At 42.6% G+C, this 22458-nt stretch overlaps 1 protein-coding gene and 1 pseudogene across 5 annotated transcripts in view; one reads left to right on the top strand and one right to left on the bottom strand.

The window, feature by feature from the left end:
- SEPTIN11 (septin 11) overlaps positions 1 to 22458 on the bottom strand; it is a 105126-nt gene that overhangs the window by 48986 nt on the left and 33682 nt on the right. The gene's annotated exons all lie outside the window — the stretch shown is intronic.
- On the top strand, positions 282 to 21038 carry LOC123624786 (annotated as a pseudogene).

Below are 22458 nucleotides of genomic sequence, written 5' to 3'. Positions count from 1 at the left end.
TATCCAAAGCACACGGTGCTGTGCAACCTTTAACTCATGTGACTGTTTAGTTTTTGAGTGAATTCACCAGCCTATACTCTGTAAAACACATATTGGTTCAAAGCATTGTTGAGTATTAATTTAGTAGATAGCTCCTACATACACGGATGTGCAGGTGACACATATCTGATGAAAACAAGAGTGTTTCTGAGTAGCACTGCCTGGTGGGAGAAGGTAGAAACAATCAAGATTCAAGTCTTAAGGGAGTGATGCCCAATTTTAAATGGTGCTGAGATGGAACCATGGGGAAGGAAACAGCAGAGGAGGAGTGCCCGGCATCTCCCTTTGCACTCTGTCTTGTCCCCATTAAGAAGAACACCCACTTGGAAAAGAGAAGAGGTACATATCTCGTCTTCATCGTGAGTAGTCTCTTTTCTCGAGGTCCTATTGCAGCAGTACACATGCCACCCAGCCAAAGACAGGTAAAGAAAAGAACACGCTGTTTCTCACAAAAAATCCTTGTCTGACCACCAGTTACTTTCCAGTGTTTGCAGAAATCCTGGCCTCACTGCCTGAGAGCTAAGTTTTACCCAAGTACCCTGATTGATCACTACTGTAAATACATACTCTTATCTGACTATGCTCTCGAGAGTAGTGAATTGGCTTCATATACTCTTTTACAGAAAAGAAGGTTGGTGGGAAGATAGGAAACACCCCTAGTTCCCATGCAAAAGGGAAGACACTGGAATGCACAGTACCGGCCCAAACCACAGCTATGAAGTCTGCATCAGGATGTTTCCAAGGCCAGGCATTGCTGGGGTAACTTTCAGAGTACAAAATGTCTGAAGCATCTCATTACCAAGGAGGATCGCATTCTTGAAGGATGATTTGGACAACACGTGCTACTCTGCTTGTCATCTATACCATGAAATCCCAAGGCTGGAGCCAAGAAAACCCCCAAGGAAATTGTCTCACACAAGCAGCAGAACAAGAGGGAGATGAGGAGAGCTGTTAGGAGGAAAACCATATGGAAACTTGAAGAAGGAACAACTTCTTAGTGTAGCCAGCTGGCGGCTGGGACAGAGAAGAAGGGGGCCTCCAGCGGCAAGCCCCAGGCCACAAAGCCAGGTACATCAGCTCTGAATGCCAAGCCCAGAGAGCCACCCTGGGAAACTTCACCAAATAACCAGAAAAGCACTTGATTAATACTGAAAAACTGCCCCAATTCCAAGTGGTATCTCTAAGTAACTTTCTCCAAAAGACTCCCAGTAGAGGAATAAATCTTGCTTTTCCAGATCTTTGCAAAAATAATGCAGTATAGAGGTTTTCTTTGGGGATGGTAGGATTTTAGGGAAATTTTACCAACTAATTGTTATGTTTCTATAACATTTGAATTACTACGAAAGAAAAAAAAAACCCTGCACTTTTATAATAGAAAATAAAAGATCTTAAAATCAGGAAACCTGACAATAATAATAAAAAATAATAAAAATCTTTTTTAAGGAGGTAAGCCTGTGATTTTTATTGTAGTTAACAGGGGATAGAATAAAATATAAGTACTTAATTTTTCTAATAGCAGGATCAAGTCACGTTGAAAGTGGTGAGAGTAACGAGCAAAGCAGAACAGCGCAGTAGAAGGTGTCTGACATGTGAAGACAAAGGCTCCTCTCTCTGCCCTTGTCTAGCTGTATGATGTAGGGTAAGTCATTTAACTTCTCAGCCTCCGCTTTGTCAACTTTAAAACAAACTATTAATATCTCACAAGGCCAGTGCAAGAATTAATTAGCATAGCTCTCTACCCTCTGCTCATTTTATAGACTTTTCTTGGGTGATCTCACCCTTGCCCATGGTTCAGCGGCCAACTATAGGCTAACAATTCCCTAGTCGTGACCACAGCCCACGCCCGCTCCTGGGCTCCGACCCTGGACAATATGGCCCAGGCGTCGCTAAGCCAACATCTTCAGCGAGCTCATCCTCCACTGTTCATGCAAAATGCTAACAACCCACGTCAAGGTATCACAGAGGCCCCCAGAATAACATCTATCAGCACGCATCTGATAAAGTCTGCCAAGTTATAGATCTCCACCCCCTTTGCAGGAGAGCAAAGTCCACCGTTTAATCGTGTAAAACCTTCCCCTGTGCTCTGAATTGGACAGCGAAGACGTCTGGAAGTCACCAGTACCAGGTTAGCTTTTCTCCTCTGTGCCCAGATGCAACACCTCTAACTACTGACCATCCACCACACCGTTTTTGGCCAAACCTTTCCCACGTGGCTCTCTTCATTGACATAACTGCAGCGAGTTTACCAGCTGGTTTCTATTCCTGAGCCCTGAAATCCAATGACTTAGATATTCCTCTTTTCCTAACGCCACCCACGTTAGACTTCACCAAAATTTGTATCCAGTGTGTTGTTTCAAAGAAGTCACATTCTCCAAGCTTCTCGTTTGCAGATGAGGAGGTAGGGACAGTGGCCACTGTCTGGTTTTCCTTTCAGCTCTGCAGGCCAGAGCTGATCGCGCCGCCGGTGAAGCCCAATATGACAGGCCTCAGAGTCCCATGGCCCCTGCCGTCCCCTCGACACCCTACCTTCACACACAACAGTAACCGCCCACATTTCACCTTCATTCCTTCAGGAGTTAGATTTCTCACATGCCCATTAGGAAAAATACTTTGAAAAGCAGCCCCCCAAAACAGGTATCTCAAGTGAACAGAACCTCAGCGGCTGCTCAACCCTGGATGGGTGGGGGCGTCGTTAGCAAAAACACACTTCGGCAAATGACGGCCAAGGGACACAATCCCAACGCCGCATGGAGTGGGAGCACTTTTTTCTTACAGACGGAATGTTTTTCTAGAAGTCTGTGTAAACTCTGGAGAGGTTAAATCTAACTGGATGCCAAGAATTAACAACAACAAAAAAGGCATTTTCTTAGGCTTCCAAAGACCGCAGTCTTTCCGTGAGCCCGAGTGACTGGTGCCTGCGACAGCCGCGCTACCAAGTGCTGACTGCAGAAAGTCCCTGTCTGGGGACGGCGAGGTCCACATGTGCATTCCAGGGACGCCTGCGAGTTGGGCCGTGCTCAGAGGAAGACAGGGTGGAAGGGAAGCTGTGTGACACATGGGCACGAAGTATTTATAAAGGCACGACCCGAATATAAACAGATGTCGCAGCTGTCCCCCCCGCCAGGGTCCGCATCGCAGAGAAGGCGAGAAGCCCTTCAGCGGGCAGCCCCCCAGGAAGGCGAATGAGCAGAACCCCGGGCAGGAGAGGGTGTCACACATCCTTCCAAAACCCTCTCTCTGTCCAGTGGGTCCCAATAACCCAATTCCATTTAAGACTTATCACCTCTCTTGCAGAGGGAAAAAACCAGCCAGTTGTCTCATAGTTCATTTGGGTCATTTTTGATGACCCAGATGAACTTTGCCATGTGTCCTATCTTTCAGACAAGCTTTTTCAAAACAGTGAGGAGTAGCAGATCAAAGAGAATTAAGAGGCCCAAACCAGCTGGAAGCTTTTTCCTCAAGTTTTTTTTTTTTTTTTATTTGAGACAGAGTCTTGCTCTGTTGCCAGAGCTAGAGTGCTGTGGCATCAGCCTAATTCACAGCAACCTCCAACTCCTGAGTTCAAGCAATCCTCCTGCCTCAGCCTCCCAAGTAGCTGGGACTACAGGAATGCGCCACCATGCCCGGCTAACTTTTTTCTATATATATTTTTAGCTGTCCAGATAATTTCTTTCTATTTTTAGTAGAGACGGAGTCTCGCTCTTGCTCAGGCTGGTCTCGAACTCCTGACCTCGAGCGATCCTCCCACCTTAGCCTCTCAGAGTGCTAGGATTACAGGCGTGAGCCACCGCACCCGGCCTTCCTCAAGTTTTTATGTACCACTCTACTCCTCATAGCCACACATCCATTCCTCAGCACTTCCTGTTTGAGAAATATTGTGGCTCAGTTCATATATTTCTCTTCACTGAATGCATTAATCAGCAAATAATGAAATATGGTTGGGACGCTTCCTTCCCTAGGCACCATTTCTATCACCGGATATAAATTAGCCACTTCCTTTTTGAAAGATACCATTTATTTCTGTCCCTTTCTGGAAAGGCAGGGGATTTTCAGTTACACTGATGGCCATGTGATGGTAGTCTCTGAGACAGGAGGTAAAAACGACCCAAGCCAGTTCTCAGGAAGTCACAGACAAAAGCACCAGGCTGTCTCCCTCAGTCACAGCCCGGCCACTTTCTCCTCCCAGGTGTGCTGAGCTCCTAAGCCAGGCTGACCTAGAACATCTCAGAGTGCAGTTATTTCCAGCACCTGAAAATTGAGGGACTACACCAAAAACGACCAAGGTTATGGTAAATACGCTCTTAGGAAATAAACATACAAATTAACACCTGACTTTGCTCTGCAAAGACTACTAAACAATTATGGCCAAAATCCTCAAGACTTCCTAAGAGCCCCACTGTGTCTTAATCTCAGCCCGGATGAAACACTATCAGGATGGAATAGAGGTTGTTTATATAAATTCAGGGCCTATTAGCTTCCTATTGCCATGTAACAAATTATCACAAACTTAATGGTTTGAAACAACACCCGTTTATTAGCAGTCAGTTCCGCAGGTCGCAAGTCTGGGTATGGCAGGGCTGTGCACTCTGCCCAGAGTCTCACAAGGTGGAAGTCAAGGTGTGAGCCCGACTGAGCTCTCCTCTAGAGGCTCTGGACAAAAGCCCTCTTCCAGGCCCATTCAGGACGTGGGCAGACTCAATTCCCTGAAACGGTAGGACTGAGGGCCTTCTCTCTTCTTACTGGCATGAGAGGCTGCACCCAGCTCCAAAAGGTGGCCAACAGTTCCAAGCCACGGGGCCACCTCTGTCTTCAAAGCCAGCAAGGGAAAACCTCCCTCGTGTCCCTTTCGCATTTTGAATCTCTTTCTTCAGAAGAGTCCTGTCCCTGTTAAGGGACTGCCTGATTAGGTCAGGTCCACCCAGCATAATCACCGTTTCTAAAAGCCAAATGTGCCTTAAATATAACCTACTCATTCATGGGAGTGATGTTCACAAGTCCTGGGGGTGAGACGGAGCATGTACACCAGGGAGCTGGGATTTGGGGGCTATCTTAGGATTCTGCCTGCCAGAGTGTGCATTATGATAGCATTAGTATTTCTCCTGTGTAACTCTAGGGTAGGCTATAACAATGTGTATGAGCCTTTCCCTAAATTAAAACACAACTAAGTCTTCAGGGGAAAAAAGGCAGCAACTAGTAAAAGCAGGTGACCAGGGCAATTCTTTCACACTGAATTTGATAAGGGCAGCTCACCACAGACTAGCTAGAGTCTCTTTGCCTCTGAAGGAAATCTTCCGATAATGAAAGTAAGCTTTGCAAATATTTAGGTGCTGAGTACATAACAAGAATTCTAGGACATGCAAAAGATTCTTAAGGAACTTAAATCTTATTAGGGAGATAAGTCACTGAGATACAACAGAAGATGACTTTGAAAGGTTTCATGATGAACTACAGTACGAAGGTTATGGGGTCAGACAATGGAGATTAATGGGGACCAGAGCAAAAAAGTACAGTTTTCTTAATGGGGATCAGATTAGATCTAGGTCATGGGAAGGTGAAATAAGATTTGAATAGTTGCAGAAAAGGAATGGAGATGGGAGGAGAGAAAGAAATAGAATCGTCAAGGAAGGCAGCAGGAAAACAAAGAGGGCATGGAATCCAACGAACCAGAAGAAACTAAAAAATCATTAAGAGTAGATGATATAAGACTTTAAGACTGGTTCATATTTCCATTTACTGGAAATACTCCTTAAAGGGCAGTGTTAAGAAGGCATATACAAGCAGTACCTAACTAAGCATTTACGTGTCCAGGATCTGTTACTGGGTATTCAAGCGTTCCATGGCGGAGAGATCTAGAAACAATTCCTGAGCAGCCACATTGTGAAAAATGTCTGTTTCCTAGGACCTGATGTGCTCATGAACGTACCTTCCCGCAAGACCAGCAGGCCAAGGGATTCTGGGTGTACGGCTGCCTTCTAGCCAAGGTTTTAACTCAGATTACCAGCCTGGGCACCCATCCAAATGGTGCTATTTGATGCAAACTTCCTTCAGAGCATTAAAAAAAATTACAAAGTGCATATCTTGCAGAGAACCTAACAAATTGACTCTATTAGTTATGGCTACAATTTCTGACGATCTGATCAAACTGAAGCTTTCTTATTTCTTCCTTATTCTGTTCTCCTTCTCGAAAAACAGGACTAATTAACCCCTAAAAAATAAAAATAAATAAATACTCCCACTAGCAGAAGAGTCAACTTTCTGCCTTATAGACAGTTAACTGCACACTGTGGAAGCATCCATCTGGCTGTAACAGAAAGTTGTTTAAAGGTTTTCTCACACATACCGGTGTGTTTAGGAAAGCAGACCCAAGAGGCTATATTATTACACTTTTCCTCTTCTCTGCAAGTTTTCCTATTGATGGATGATTTTATATGCTGGCTTTCTCGTCTTTATCAGCTAATGCAGAACAAACCTTCTTTTCACAGGCTGCAGGCTCACAAGAACGTTCCCACAGTCCTCTCCACCCCCTCCATTGTCCGCTGAAAATGTCTCTTAAGGAGGCATTTTCACGATCATCATTGTCATGTTGATGTGCCTGAAGAATCACGCAGGGCCCAAGTAAAATCCTGGGAAAATGCTATTGCATACAATAATCTGTTATAAAATCCCATAAACTCTAAAAAATAGATGACCACATATGTGCAACAGCGGAGGTTACATTTTCACTCACGTCACCACCACAAGCACAAAGGAGTTGGGTCAGCAGCCCCGATTTCTCACTGAGATGGGGTCCGGTTCCACACCAACGCTCCTAGATTAACCGATTAAGAGTTACGGGATATGCGAGTGGGAATAGGTTTCTGACAGTCTTTGACAGCATGATTACAAGGAAGCATCAAGCTGAAATCGAAACTTGATGAGCTTAGCAGGAGATCCTTGCTGTAATCCATACATTCTGTAGGAAGGAGAAACTGAGAAAGTTAAATGAGACCCTGAGTGAAAGACAGACAGGAATTAGCAGAAGTCTTAGGCACTGATCCAAGTAGCTCCCACTAAACTCTTCTAAAGCCTAATGGTTCATTAGAATAATTATTATTCACACAGTTAAAATGAAAGGCAGGCTAAGGGAAATACGTGATAATTACATGGGCAAAAACAAGAAGAACTACTTTGGCCGTTTGAATTTGAGAAAAATCCAAGCCTCAAATCCCTTCCCACATAGAGAGGGTCAGGCCATATGGCTCGCGGTAATCATGGCCACACAGAGTCAAACCTCTTTTGCCACAACTGCACCAGTGTTCGCACTCGGGTTGCTTATTACCAGGAGTGGGTTTAGCGCAATGTGGCAGCTGCAACCGCCAATGGAAGGGAATGACGTTTGGCAGCACTCCCCCCAGGACTCCTCTGTCCAACTTCCCACCCACTCGTTAGCCCAGATATTAATAATTCGAAAGACAGTGTGACAGCCACAAATCACATGCATGAACAAGCCAAGGAACAATCATTGTAAAACCAGATGTATTTGGACAGCAAAAGTAGTGAAACTTTGGTCCCCATGGAGAGTAGAGCACTAATAAAGGTAGCTCATATTTCACCTCATATTCTGGGATCAGGGTAGAAAAGTAGATTGATATCTTTTCAAAGTTTTGTTTAAAGCTACCTGGAGTACCTACATAATGAAAGTTAAGATACTCTGAGAAGAACAAAGAGGGCTTTTTTTTTTTTTTGGAGACAGAGTCTCGCTCTGTTGCCCGGGCTAGAGTGAGTGCAGTGGCGTCAGCCTAGCTCACAGCAACCTCAAACTCCTGTGCTTAAGCGATCCTCCTGCCTCAGCCTCCCGAGTAGCTGGGACTACAGGCATGCGACACCATGCCCAGCTAATTTTTTCTATATATTTTTAGTTGTCCAGATAATTTATTTCTATTTTTTTAGTAGAGACGGGGTCTCGCTCTTGCTCAGGCTGGTCTCGAACTCCTGAGCTCAAATGATCCACCCGCCTCGGCCTCCCAAGAGTGCTAGGATTACAGGCGTGAGCCACCGCGCCCAGCCTGTGCTGTATTACTTTTTTATCCAGAAAACCAAAAAGAGGGATCTAATATTTCCCTTGATCAATCAATCAAAAAAACAATTATTGGACATTCATGTAAAGACCACAATACTAAGTATGGTTTAGCAAAAACAAACAAGGTACTCCAAGGCCACCATGCTTGGTCTGCCCTTCGAGTTTCTCAATACATTCCTGTCCCCAACACAACCATCAGGAAAACAGTAACTGCTTACTGGGTGCTGTTTGCCCAGCACCATGCCGGCTCCTTTAAAAAATCTTCCCACTTAATCCTCATAATCCTGTGTAGTAGATAGTATTGGCCCCATTTTACAGATGAGGAAACCAAAGTTCAATTAAATGGCAGAACCAGTATTCAAACCAGTTTTGCCAGATTCCAAGTCCACCACCACCCACCCTTAAACTGGACAGCTGACTCTTCCAAGCACACATACCTCTGCACAGAGAATGCCTCTACCTTCAACTCCACCTGTCAAATCCTTCCTGAGGCAAGCTCCCCTACAATCCTCAAAATTCCAGGCAAAATGCCACTGTATTTATGAAGCCTTCCCTGGTTCCCTGAATTAGACTCCGTTGCTCTTCAATCTGACAAACATCTACTGTATTTGAGTCATTCGTCACATCTTGCATCTAGGGAGACACTGAGTTTTCCACTTGTCAGGCCCCTAGAAGAATGTAAGTTTTTGATGACAGGAACCCTGTCTTACTCATCTTACTCTGAACTTTTACTTGCCACGGTGTCATGTGCAGCCAGGGCCGTACGTAGAAAATGAATGAAAGCAGAGACTCAGTTCTCACAAAGTCCACAATCCAACTTCCCCAACCAAAATCAACTGCCACTGAGCAGCAGTGTAGCAACAGAGAACTTGCGAGAGGGAGCACTCAGTAAGGGCTGAAATGCCCAGGGTATGTTTGGTGGAGGAAGCTTAAGAGGGCCCTTGGCAAATGGAGAACAGAATTGTCAGTGCTCCAGCCACATGCTTCAGTATGGACCCTTCACGACCCTCAGCTGCAATCCGGTGTGGGGGAGGGAGAGACACGACAGTGAAGGGGTCAAACATTGGAGGGGTGCTTGCCCTCAGGAAAAAATTATTCTGCTAAGGTTAAGGTTAACATTCATAAAGCTCTTATTTTGTACATATTTGCTGGGCACCATCCTGGGTACTTTACATGGATCTCACTTATTTCCCACAATCCCCTCTGAGATATGTGCCAGTATTATTCCCATTTTACGGTCGAGGCCACTGAAGCTCAAGGAGATTAACCTGCTCAGGGACATGCAGCAAGTAAGTGGTAGGGCCTGGATTCAAAGCCAAGCAGCCACTCCAAAGCCCATGCCGCCAAGTGAGCAAGGCCTGGGAGCCTAGAAAAGCTTCTTCTGGCCAACCTTTTAATGCAGAGAGTGACAGGTAGGTGTTGGCCATCATGGGACACCCACAGCTCTGCCCAAGCACATCATACTGCAGAAGTAACCATCTTCCAAGGTCAGAAATAGTAGGAAAGGATGGCTGGGCACGGTGGCTCACGCCTGTGATCCCAGTGACTCAGAAGGCTGAGGCAGGAGGACCAATCGAGGCCAGGAGTTCAAGAACAGCCTGGGCAACATAGCGAGACCCTGTCTCTAAGAAAAAAAAAAATCTAAAAATTAGCCAGGCATGGTGGCACGCACCTGTAGTCCCAGCTTCATGGGAGGCTGAGGCAGGAGGATCACTTGAGCCCAGGAGTTTGAGGCTGCAGTGAGCTATGATAGTGACACTGCACTCCAGCCTGGGCAACAGAGTGAGACCCTGTCTCTAAAAAGAGAGAGAGAGAGAGAGAACCAGTAGAAGAGGTACACAGGCCCCATGCCACCATGTGGAAGCACACAAGGGAAGTAAAGTAGGGACTATCGAGAGTGGGAACAGCAGGAAGTCAGGGGGGGAAGAATCTGAGAAGAGACTTCCACCACCAACTGCTGGAGTGAGTGGATTTCTTGTATTTCTCACATAAAAGAAGCCGAACAAGGCTGACCTAAAGATTCTAGATAAGGTTGAGCAGCCTACAGCAATCACTTACTCTCACTCATCTAAGAGCAAAGATTATCAAGTCTCTTGTACTTTTCTCAGCCAAAGCTCCCAGAATGGCAGAGAAAAATCAACCAAAGCTTATGCAGAAGACGCAAAGAAAACAGAGAGAAGGAAGACAGGATGCAGTTTGCAGTCCTGACTGATTAAAACCACATGACTAGCACATCAGAAATTCCCATCACTTCCTCCTCAGCTTCACGCAGCCCACAGAGGGCAAACACGCATATGGTTGCATTGCCAAAAAACTCTCAGTAGTAAAGGCTGGGGAAGAAGAAATATTTTCTGTACCCTTACCTACCTACTATGTGCAAGGAACCAGTAAGCCATTCTATCAATTTAATTATCCTAAAAAAAGATGCACCTTTTGGGATGAGAGAACATCTCCAGATTCATTCCTTTACCTTGTCTAGAGAAGAAGGCTAAACAAGCTCATTATAAAAAATTCCATTGATTGACTGATGGAACTCCATTATCTACTTCTTCTGAACTTATATTAAAAAAAAAAAAAACCTTTAAAAACTAGTAATATTTTTACCCTCCGGAAAACTAGTATTCATGATACTAAAAGCCTACCCTTGCGTTAGTTGGCAATTTCACTTATGTTGTTTCACTTAAGAAATACAATATTTACTTAGACTCCCATTTCTTAAGGCATTTTAATGACACTTGCATTCCTTGACATGCATTTCTCTGCAGCCTGCAATTTGGAACCAATGTTCAAACCACCAGCCACCATGGCACCAACACAAAATACCTGTTTTGCTGCCGATTTCCTAACAATCCATGACGCAATTACAAATAGTTTACTTGGGTCTTTGGAAACTATATTCAGATGTCATCTACTTAGACAATAATATTTCAATAAGTGCAATAAATGGCAAAACATTCTAAAATCAAACTTTAATAAATTTAAAGCCATAGCTGGGCGCAGTGGCACATGCCTGCAGTCCCAGCTACCCAGGAAGCTGAGGCGGGAGGATTGCTTAAACCCAAGAGTTGGAGTCCAGCTTGGGCAACATAGTGAGACCCTGTCTCTAAAAATAATAATAATAATCTCAAAGTCGCATATTATTTAATATCATATTCCCTCTCCCTCTTGAGCCTTTTCCTATGGTTTAATTTCTCTCCCACCGAAAATGCTTTTTTTAGAATGTCATTCTCTCCTTCTCCGCCTCATTCTATATTATATTGTATAGCTGGATTTATCTACCTTAAAACAAATAAGCACACACACACAAAGCTACTCTAACCATTACACTCCCCATAATCTTCCAAGGCTTCCAATCCTATCCCAGCTGGCATCTGCTTTAAATGACGTGGACCACCATTCCCCTGGGTTTCACTTTCATCATCTGTAACACGGATTGGTCTTTGAGGAAGGACACACAAAAATCTCTAGTTCTACAGTATGGGATTCTAGCATTCGCAATGAGATAAGAGATTAAAGGTTGCCAGAGCCCACATTACAGTGGGTATCAGGCTTCAAATAAAATCTTATTAAAAGTCTTTGGTCCTACAAAACAAAAAAGTATAAAACGTCAATGCCAAATGAGAAGAATCAACAAACAAAGCAGGATAGATCCCACAACAATGCAAGTCAAATAGTGGGCTACCCTTTCCAAGAAGCGCAACTCTACTATTGTTTTGAGACCACAAAACCAGCCTGTTATCTAGCAAAAAGCAAAACAACCAACCAGCCCTTTAAGGCCAGGGTCAGTGTGACACAGGAGGCTTAACGTGGTAGAAAGCCATTGTTACTGGATTTTCCTGCTCCGAAAGATCTCATAATTCTAGCACCACACTTGAGCTTGAGAGTCTCCAGTTTTGTTTATTCATACAACAAGTAGGGAATCACAGACCTTAGATCTTATGTTAACACAAGTACAGGAAGTGGAAAATAACTGTGATCGGTAACTCATGCAACAAAACGGGCATTTTTAAAAATCGGGCCTAGAAAGATTGAAGAAATCTAAGCCACAAAAGCAGAAAAGGGTGAATGAGGAAACTAACGTATTTATTATTGCCAAGTACTAAAAACCAGAGCTCCCTTTAACATGTGAGTGAACACTCATATTTTATACACATATGAGTGTGGAGAGAGTTTTCAGTGTTGTGTGTTATCTGTAAGGCATTAGTTATTCTATTATAACATATCTTTACCATGCAAAGAAAATAGAACACCACACACCCAATATCCAGCCCAAGAAACAGAACATTACCAAAAGCTTTGAAGCCCCAGAGAACCCTGAGTGATGGCGTCCCTCTCCCTCCCTCTGTGTCCCCCACCAGAGGTAAACACTTTCCTAAATTTACCTTAAATCATTTTCTTGTTTTTCTGTATAGTATCACCTTATTCGCCACTATCAGGGCATAGTCACTAAAAGTCCTAACTTCACAATAATGGAATTGCTCACATCCTTCTCCAAGTCATCCATCACGAAATTCAGGTCTCCTTCCTAGAGGAGACTGAATGGGCATACCGAGGCTAGGAGAGTGGTTCTCAAATTGTGGTCAGAGAATCCCTGGGGCCTCCCTAGGAACCTTTTTGGGGTATACAAGTTCCTCCTTTTCCAACCACATATCTTTGTGAGGCTGTATCTTCTTCACGTACTTCAACAAGAACAATAAATTGCATCAGAGTGAACGGAAAGCAGATCTGATGACTCAGCTGTCTACTGTTAGGTCAGACATTAAAGAGATTTGCAAAAATGTGAAATGATACATCTCAGCTCACTAATTTTTTGGTTTGAAAAATGTAGTTATTTTTCCTAAAAAATTAATAATGTTATTTATGTCAACATGTGATACATTTATTATTCTAAATGAATTAATAAGTAAATATATTTAAAACTTAAAGTAATAACAATAATCGAAGTGGATTGAAGTTGCAACAAAAACCCATAGGAATGGCTGGGGGAATTACTTTGTTTTGGTATAAAGCTTAGCAACTAACCATGTCCCAAGCTGACACAGTCATAATAAACATTTTGGATACCAATTGGATATCAGACTGGGATGGAGGGTGGGGGGAGGGGATGGGTGTATGCCTACATGACGAGTGCGTTGCACACCCTCTGGGGAATGGTCATGCTTGAAGGTGCAGACCCGGGGAGGTGGGGGGGCGGGGAGGGGATGGAGGTATGACTACATGATGGAGTGCCAGGCGCACTGTCTGGAGAATGAGAACGGACGCACTTGGGACTCTGACTCGGGGGGGGGGATGGGTGGGACATGGACAATGTATATGACCTAAACTTATATACCCCCATGATGAGCTGAAATAAAAAAAAAAAAAAACATTTTGGGATGGTAGAGAGAGTTTTTAAACAGTGTTCTGTGTTATCTGTAAGGCATTAGTTATTCTTTCATCCTGAAGGTGCACACAAGAGGCATCAACAGTAACCTGCACTGTGTTGCATAAGCCTTTTTACAAGGGCTCATATTTTTTACGAAGGGCGGCTCGCCATAAATATCCAGCTGCATCAAGGACCAAGTTAAACTTGATTCATTCCATCTGCAGCCCAGCTCCAAAACTGTGAGATTCTTTTCACCATAAATTAACCAATGACCAGGGTCCTACACACAAGATCAGTGACCAGAAAGGAAGTTTTGGTTTTCTGCACCGGGCAGTGGGAAATCACTGAAGAATTTGCCTACAAACTACCTATCTAGAACACCTTAGTTCGACTGTCCTTGGATTTGTAATGCAAGCAAAAGTCAGGGGATTTCGCTCCAGTTCTGAGTCTGTGGGTCTTAAGCAGGTCACTTACTCTCCTGGGTCTTGGCTTCCTTCTCTGTAAAATAAAAGAGCTGGTTGAGATGATTTCTTTACAAGTCCTTCCTGCTCTAACACTCCAAAATCCCAAGCAACAAAAACCTTTAGTGGTATTCACTTTGCCTCTAGTGTCAATGTGAGCATGACTTACTCACCTTTAAACAGTCGATAAGTACCATAGCAAAGGGTAATTTCAAGAAGGAAGAGGACAACAAACAGGAAAAGGAATTTGAGAGTCAACACAGGACATCCACGATGTTTTCATCCAGATTTCAGCTGCTAGGGGTAGAACTTATGAACAACACCCATATCTGAGGGGAGAGAACTCAATACTTCAGGCTTAAATGCAGGGACAACATCTGAGTGATCAAAAGATTGGCGAAAAAGGACAGACCCAAAGGCAGAAAGAAGTATTCTGGGGCTCACGTGAACCCTACTTCTCTAGAGACCAGAAAAATGCCTTGATCTATGAGGGGAGGTAAAATGATATCAATTCACTGAAACTATCAGAGATATAAACATGTCCATGAACCGTTCCGAAATAGTATCAGGACTACCACTCTAGAAATAGTGGCTTAGTCCTTTAAATTGTAAAACTAGCTAACATTCAGAAGGTACTATTTATATGCCAGGCATTGGTCTACATGCTTTATATGCATTAACATTTACATCCTCACAAGCCTATAAGGTAGATATTATTACCCTCGTTTTACAGATATGGCGACAAAATCACAAAGATACGAAGGAACTTGTCCAAGACCTCAAAGCAAGTGAGTAACAAAGCCTGGATTTTAACCTGCTTTAATAAACACTATAAAGTTATACCACAATTCACTTCAGAAGTTTTCCATATAAGTACATTTTAGTTTCTGTCCTGTTTGCTTGATATGGGTCACACAAAAAGCAGTGGATAAATTTTCACCCAAGTGGAAGATGATGTTTGGGATGAAATGGGTGCTGAGCGGTTTGGAGAACTGAGCGTGGAAGGAGGAGCCCTGGGGAGGTGGCGTCCTCTGAGCATCAGTAGCTGAGCCGTGTCCCTCATGCACGCTCCGTGTGGCTGCTCCACACATACGTGTGTTGTATCAGGATACACATGCTGGCAAGCCACAGCCTATCTGCCCGTGCCACAGTAGCAGGTGGGTTTCCCGGGGACTAAGTTAAGGCTTCTGGGGAGCAAGGCTGGAGCCTGGAAAGAGACCCTGGCCCATCTGCCACCCTGGGAGGAGGCAGCACAGCCAGTATGGAAAAGCAGGGACCCTGGGAGGGATGGGGTTCTGACTTTTTTTTTTTTTTTTTAACAAGGTTCAAGTAGCAAAGTCCTGCAAAAACTTCTCACTTCTATTAAGAGCAAATAATTCTCTCAGGGCACGCCAGCAGATACTTGGTAGAGCCTGATTTAAAGCAGGCCAGGCACAACCATTGACTTCAACGACCCACCACTCAGCATCTTCACATATACTTGTTATTTTTAAAAATACTTAACAATCACATTTGGGCAGCTCTGAGGGCAGAAAGAATTGAGTTCAAATCCTGACACCAACTGCTTACCAGCTGTGGACTCTGGGCAAGTTATTTAACCCATTTGAGCCTGTTTACTTGTCTGTAAAATGGCATAATTTTGGCACATAATCATAAGACTGTTGACTGAACAAGATAACGCACGTGAAGTGCTTGGACACGGTGCCTACCATCGAGGGAGTGCTCAGTATTATTACTTACTATTGTTATTGATAAGAGCCCACGTGAAAGAAGTGTTAAAATGGGATCTCTCCTTCACAACAGTAAACGTTTACCAATCTTTGTGAAAGCCTCTGTCACTAACTTGCCGGCTTCCTCATCTTCCACCTAGCCCAGTCAACTGCTAATTACAAGGAAGGTGTTAATTATCCCATAAAAGTTCTTCAAATAACAGAGCTTTCAATGCCTGCCCTGCCTAAAAGCCTGGGTTCCCCAGTGCTCTCCCTGTTCGTGCCCCGGGTTCCAAGTTCTGCCCTTTCTGCCTCCTCTCCGAGTTGTTTCTCACTGATTAGTTCAGGACGTCTCCCACGGGACGAATGAACTGTGTTTCTTAACAGTTGCTACTTTCTTGTCCCCTCTCAACCACTGAGCAAAAGACAAAACAGTGATTTAATATAACGGAATGAACTTCAGTGAAGAGTGAACTAGATTTCTAAAACAAGACATGAAAAGTACAAATCAAAGAGAAAAGATGGCACAGTTAAAGCTTCTGTACAACAAGACACCAGAACAAAAGATACATGGCTGACCAGGAGAGGACATTTGCACCTATAACAAAGTATGAATGTCAACAAGATAAATAGCCCAACAGGAAAAAAAAAAAAAAAAGTAAGGATGCAAATAGGTAATTTGCAAAGAAATAAACATAAATGGCCAACAACCATATGAAGAGTTGTCCAACCTCACTAAGTCATGGTAATTAGAGATCATAACCACCTAGAGCTTTGTTTCTGGTGGAGTCATTGGGCATTTTTACTTCACAATTACTTTAGAAAAATAATGTACGTCCCCCTGTTTTTAAAGGCCTATTTTTTAAAAGACCACACAGAGCTGGGTAGGACAGAGACACTGTGCCGATCCCTTGGCATTTCATACCTAGACTGTCACCGGCTCATTCCAGTGCTCTTCTAAGATGAGCAGGGTTATCAGTGAATAGCTCCAGTGTGTGCATTTGAAAGTGGTTTTCTTGTTCCCACTTTCCCAAGTGAATACTACCTTTCTAAGAAGCCTATAAAAGTCTTGGCAACTCCATAAGTGTTGTGCTACACCCAAGATTCAAACATCATAATTAAGAAGTACTTAGCTAAAACAACCACCTCAATATTCTGTTCCATAACAATGCATAAAATGATTCAAGCTGAAAAATAGTGTTTCCTTTCACCAAGATACATTGCAGGCAGGTCTGCATAAAGTTTACATGCTATTCTTCAATTTAGTATTCAAATCTCAACAGCTTATATGATAGATAGGCCTGAAAAAAAACCTCTCTGTAATTAATATAAAAAAATGAAGCAGCATGGCATCGTGCGACAAGCATTGGCTGGGAGTCCGTCAGAAGTAAAAACTCCAGCTCTGCCACTTTTTAGTTGCATGACTTTGGGGCAAATTGCTTCTGTGCCTCTTTATCCTTAATTGTAAAATGGAGATAATATTTACATCAGAGGTTTGTTATAGTTTCAACTGAGATAATAGAAAGCACCTAGTACAGTCTTAACCCACATTAAGCAATTCCATAGTAGACAGTACTTAAAATGTTCTTCTCTGTCAATTCTGCTAGACATTTAAGATATTCATGTAGATATAACTTATATAAACTTTTAAAATGTAAATACTTCTTCCCACGAATACTGTATCCACAATTCCACAGGGCAGTATGAATAACCACCGCTCACATTACTATTTCTAGAACTTTAATCAAGCATGTTGGCAGTTCTCTAGAAGCTAATAAATAATGAGAATGAAAATACTGAAAGCAGCCCACTAATTTCCACACAAAATAGCTTCAGGGATCACTGCTATACATATAATTTCAGCTATTAGGGAAAATAAGCCCAGGGGAGAGATCTGAACAGAGCATCAAAGGGAACTACCCATACCACTCACTGAGGCAGCCTGGCCAGTTTCTGATTGACAGGAGAAAATTATATTTCACTGCCAACTCCAACTGGTATGGTCTGAGCAACACAAGGCTGAGAAAAACTGTGCTATGACTAGACACAGGCGAAATGAAAATTAAAATCTTAAACCCATTCATTGCATGTCTTCATTTTTCAGTCCTCCGAAAGCTCCCTGCTGTCAGATGCTCAAACATTACATACCGATAACTATGAGAATTCCTGGGGAAAATTTAGCAGATTGTTAAGTTCTTTGATCTGCAATCTCCTTCTAGGATGTTATGCTGCAGAAATTTTTTCTGATTAAGTCCCTCTACATAGGAAGAGACCTGAGCCTGTTAACTGCACAGTTACATTTGAAGCATTTACAGAATAACTCCTTTGTGCCAGCTACTACTCTATGCTGTGATTAAGATACAAGAATTAATAAGGCATGAAAACTATTATGGTACAAGATATCTGCTGACTACAGGAGCCAAAGATAAATGAGAATTCAGAAAACTAGTCCTCCTAACTCTGCCTGGGTCAGGGGAAAGCCAAGAAGCCTGGAGTCTTGAAGGCCGAGGAGGTGGAAAGAAGGGATGTGCAAAAGCAGAGAGAAGAGAGGTGAGGGCAGAGGACACACACAGGGCCCTGCAGGCAGCCTGCATGTATTCCACAGGGAACAGAGTATGGAAGAGCATTTTTGCAGACATAAATTAAGAGGAGAAAAAATAGATTGATTCAGTCTCTGCAATATCTTTTTCCTTTGGAAAACCTTTCATCTCAAAAAAAGAGCCCTTTAGTTCTACAGTTCATGCAAAAGCATTATGAAACACTTTTTAAAAACTGGAGTAAAGCATTTGGATTTTTAAGTAATAGTCAGAAAGGGGGCTGGACACGGTGGCTCACACCTATAATCCTAGCACTCTGAGAGGCTGAGGCAGGAGGATCACTTGAGCTCAGGAATTCGAGACCAGCCTGAGCAAGAGTGAGATCCCGTCTCTATAAAAAATAGAAAAAAACTAGCTGGGCGTGATAGTGCATGCCTGTAGTCCCAGCTACTCAGGAGGCTGAGGCAGGAGGATTACTTGAGTTTCAGGTTGCTGTGAGCTAAGCTGACACCACTGCACTCTAGCCTGGGCAACAAAGTGAGACTCTGTCTCAAAAAAAAAAAAAAAAAAAAGTAATATAATAGGGCCTGGAAATGTCAGAAGTGAATTTCTAACTAACCCTCTGGTTTGAAAAATCCCATTTCCAAGTTGCTGTTTGTGATGGCTCTTTAATTGTGTTTATTCAGCTGTGGTACACTGATCATTATGAACCGTGAAGTTGGTAGAGTTTGGCTTATGCCGATTGACTGGATTTGGGGCGGATTTCACTTTTCTAATTTCTTAAGAAAAATGAGTATGCATGCATTTATTAATTCCCTGGATGCCCAAAGTCAAAGATTTATTGTATTTGGTTAGGGGCCTGAACTATGATTCAGAGGTCATAACGTTTTCTCAAATTTTTCCACAACTTTCAAAGTTAAGCTCCAATATCTCTTATTTTATGCTTATTTTTGTAATCTCCAAAATGCTAAAATGTCACTTCTTTTACAAAAGTTGGTTTGACCAAGCAAATATTCAGTGGATTCAATTTAGAAAACTAGCAGAAAAAAAGATCTAAAGCTTATGATATTGCTCTCTGTGGGCCCACTCACTCCCCAGCCCCCAAATCAGAATTAGAAGGATACAATTACTATTGTAATGTCCGAGACAATGTTTTCAAGAGTCCCAGATGCTTAATGCAAGTTGTAATATTAATAACCACATATCAAACTATTGTGCTCTTGACCAAGACTGAGCATGAAAAGCACTTCCATCTCTAACTTGCTTCTGTGGGCCTGAAAAATTAGAGACAAATCCACCATCTTTAGCTGAGGAGTCTTCTCCAAGGCAAGGGATGTGTTTCAAGCCAAACATAACATGTGGAAAGAAGACTGTTCCACGTGTGCACATGGAACTTTTAACTTTCAATTCCACGTTTCTCAATAAAAATGCTCCAGCATAAATGTTTGAGCAGGATAAACTGAGAGGGGCTGAGTGCTCAATGACCACATAAAACACCAAGGATGTCTTTAAGAATAGGAAGACATCCCAATACTCATTACCTTGTTGCTCAAGCTCCTACCTTGAATCATATGAAACTATCATTTTTGTGGTTCAGAAATGGCTGAATATCAACTATTTCATGTGGTTCAGCTCACTACCAGGAAATTCTGCAGAACTAAGGGCAATTTTGCCACTTTTTTTTTTTTTTTTTTACTGTTGACGATCTAACTGGTTTTTTGCTTCTTAGAAACATTATGAAAGAGTAGGCCTTTGGAAAGAAGAATATCAAAGCTCATACAAAACAACAGAAATTTTGTCAATAAAAACATATCAATAATTAGACAGGCTAGATTAACCTTCTGGGAAGATGTTTTCTAAACAGTCTGTTTACAAAATATCTGCTTTTTTTGTTTTTCCAAGATTCTCTAATTGCCACTAACAGTTCCTGGAAGATACATACATCTTTCTATACGCAGGAAGAAGAGAAGGAAAAAAAAAAAGAGTGTTCTAGGTTCAAGCTGGAGGGGGAAAGATTAACAAGAAATTTAAGCCTCAACTTAACTCCCCAGGCTTTAGTAAGGATGAATTAGAAATTTAATTCCAGAACCATGGGGGTGTCGAAGAGAAGAAAAAGGTTCCTGCTGTGGCAGAAACCTTAAGAAAAAGCGAATGAATTTCGCAGAGCTGAAGATCAAACGCCTGAGAACGAAGTTTGCCCAAAAGATGCTTCAAAAAGGCAAGGAGGAACCTTACCTATGAAAAAGCTAAGCAGGATCACAAGGAACACAGGCAGATGTACGGAACTGAGGCTTGAATAGCTGGGATGGCAAGAGAAGCTGGCAGCTTCCCTGTACCTGCAGAACCCAAATTGGCGTTTGCCATCAGGATCAGAGGCATCAGCCGTGTAGGCCCAGAGGTCTAAAAGCTGTTGCAGCTTCTTCGCCTTCTCCAGATCTTCCACGGAAGCTTTGCTAAGCTCAAAAAAGCTTCGACTAACATGCCGAGGATTGTAGACCCATATAGTGCCTGGGGGATACCCAAACCTGAAGTCAGTAAATGAGCTAATCTACAAGCGTGGCTATGGCAAAATCAATAAGAAGCGAATTGCATTGACAGACAACGCTTTGATTGCTTGATCTCTTGGTAAATATGGCATCATCTGCATGGAGGACTGATTCATGAGATCTGTACTGTTGGAAAATGCTTCAAAGAAGCAAATAACTTTCTGTGGCCCTTCGAGCTGTCATCTCCACGGGGTGGAATGAAGGAAAAGACAGCCCATTTTGTAGAAGGTGGAGATGCTGGCCACAGGGAAGACCAGATCAACAGGCTTATTAGAAGAATGAACTAAGGTATCTACCAGGATTACTTTTGTAATCTGGTCAGTTAAGAAACAGTGACTGCTTTCAAATTGGGAAAAATAAAAAATAAAGAAAATTTCCCAGGCCTCGGTTTCCTTTTCATAAACGAAGGCCCTGGATTCAGTGACCTCTAACGTGCCCCCTGGCTCTAGCACTAATAATGCACTGGAATTTGGTAACAGACCTTATTCTACCTATATCCGCTTGCATTTTATATCATGTCATTGCCAAATTCATAAATAATTTCACAGCCTGTAGGAACAGCCATTAACTGTTACTGGACCTCAACCAAAAATACAAAATCCAACCCCATTCACTATATATAGCACATGCTTTTGCAGAGGCACATTGGCTTGTCTGCCACACACTCTAGCATCCCTCGTACTCTCTCTGCTGTGGGTCCCACCCACGCCACACATCGACTCTTGGTTCTCCCAGTTTGATCTATGCCCCAAACTTGTTTGGAGAGATCCTGCTAAGAAAATAATTTAGAAGTTTTGATGCCATCCTCAAATAACCTATACATTCTCATATCAGAGTTCAAGTACTTGCTTCACTTCTATTTTAAAAGCAAGCACACTTTCCACACACACGTGTACACACACAAAAACGCTTAAATTGTTCAAATGTTAAAGCATTCTAAAAGACACATAAAAAAAGAAGCTTTAATGTTCCTTTATTCAAATACAAGAAAAACAAATGAATTATTTCCAATGGAGAACAGATTTGCAAATTGGCACTCAGCCCACAAATGTGTTTATGTGACCTACACAGTATTTCTAAAATATTTGCTTTAGTTGCCAACATTTTCAGAGGTGGAAATTTCACCTCGAATTCTAAATGTCCATCTTCTCTTGAAAAACTGAAAACTATGGCTCCAGTAGGTCCTCATTTCCTCATCAGAGCCAAGGAGTGGCAAGTGCTTGCCCAGTTACAGCGGTTTAACTGAAGAATCTGAGAGTTGTCCTTTTTTGTACTTTTCCTCCCTCAAATAAATGTGCTACATAATGAAGCTCACTCTGGTGAAAGATGGTTTATGTATTTGACTCCCTTACTATCTTACCATGCCATCAATCATTCAATACAGAACCAAACTGAAGCCTCCCAAACCATGATAAATCATTGGCCATTAACTATATTAAAGAAAATATATGTTTCTATTTCTTATTAATCTTAAGACTACATCAAGTTAACCTTTTTTTTTTTTTTCTTTTTAAGAGACAAGGTCTCACCCTGTCGCCCAGGCTGAAGTGCTGTGGCACAATCACAGCCCACTACAGCCTCAAACTCTTGAGCTCAAGCATCCTCCCTCCTGCCTCAGCCTTCTGAGTAGCTGGGACTACAGGTATGCACTACTATGCCTGGCTAATTTTTTCAAATTTTTGTAGGGACAGAGTCTCACTGTGTTGCTCAGGCTGGTCTCCAATTTCTGGTCTCAAACAATC

Source organism: Lemur catta, chromosome 19 (genome assembly GCF_020740605.2).
Source record: "Lemur catta isolate mLemCat1 chromosome 19, mLemCat1.pri, whole genome shotgun sequence".
Lineage (NCBI taxonomy): Eukaryota > Metazoa > Chordata > Mammalia > Primates > Lemuridae > Lemur > Lemur catta.
This window is presented reverse-complemented; position numbering and strand designations above follow the sequence as displayed.